Below are 922 nucleotides of genomic sequence, written 5' to 3' on the forward strand. Positions count from 1 at the left end.
GAGCTCTAAAGCAAGTTTGACGTGAGTGTACAGAAATCCATGATAATGGGATCATATATGGAAGACAGTGGGAAGATATCATCTGGCAGAAAAAGTGGCCGAAGAATGCCTTTAGCGGTCGGGGGTTCAAACCGCTTTATAATACCTTCATACCATAATCAATTAAAACACCATGGGGTCTGCCGGGTTTCGAACCCAGGACCGCTAGCGAGGCAAATACGAGTCGGACGCACTAACCACTCGGCAACCTCGGTCTCCTTCATACCAGAAATGAAGCCGATAAGAACAGATACTACAATCTGATCTTAGCCAAAAGGCATAGATTCTAGGTATTGCTTGCTGGAGAAGGGTATAACCATACCACATTAGCTATTCATATTGAATATTAAAATCGTCGTTAAATCGGCGTTCTTTACATGAAAGATTGAATCAAACTGCCCGACCACATAATGAAAACTTGCCAATTTCCTCCCCCACCCCCACCAAAAAAGACAAATTATTAAGCCCGGTCTAATACTTTTAAAAATTAGTCATCGCTTGAAAAACGTCGCTGACACAATTTGCGTTTCCATGGTGACGCCGATGCTGGTGCAGATTGAATAAACATTGTGAGGGTCGGAAAGCGGTCGTCATAACGTACAATTCGGCGACTGCAAAATTCATGGGACAAACACGCCCTTTCATCAACAAGATTTGCAATTTAAACCGAACCGACCTGCGTTTCAAACTGCCATCCCCTAATTTAGTTTTTTACTATCTCTATAAACTCACCCCCCCCTCAGACGGGATAAAAGTGATGCCGTTAGACTTTTGAAAAATAATCGAAGCCAAGTTGTTTTCAGCTAACTTTTCTGTTCAAACTTATATATTTACATAGCCGAGGACTGCAGTTTTGAACGAGCATAAAAGAATCTAACTTATT

At 41.8% G+C, this 922-nt stretch overlaps 1 pseudogene; it reads right to left on the minus strand.

Annotated features, from left to right (window-relative positions):
* Positions 1 to 217: 217 nt before the first annotated feature.
* LOC112126583 lies at positions 218 to 329 on the minus strand (annotated as a pseudogene).
* Between the last annotated feature and the right edge of the window lie 593 nt (positions 330 to 922).

The sequence above is a fragment of the Cimex lectularius genome, unplaced genomic scaffold (assembly GCF_000648675.2).
Source record: "Cimex lectularius strain Harlan isolate CLEC.00 unplaced genomic scaffold, Clec_2.1 scaffold23, whole genome shotgun sequence".
Lineage (NCBI taxonomy): Eukaryota > Metazoa > Arthropoda > Insecta > Hemiptera > Cimicidae > Cimex > Cimex lectularius.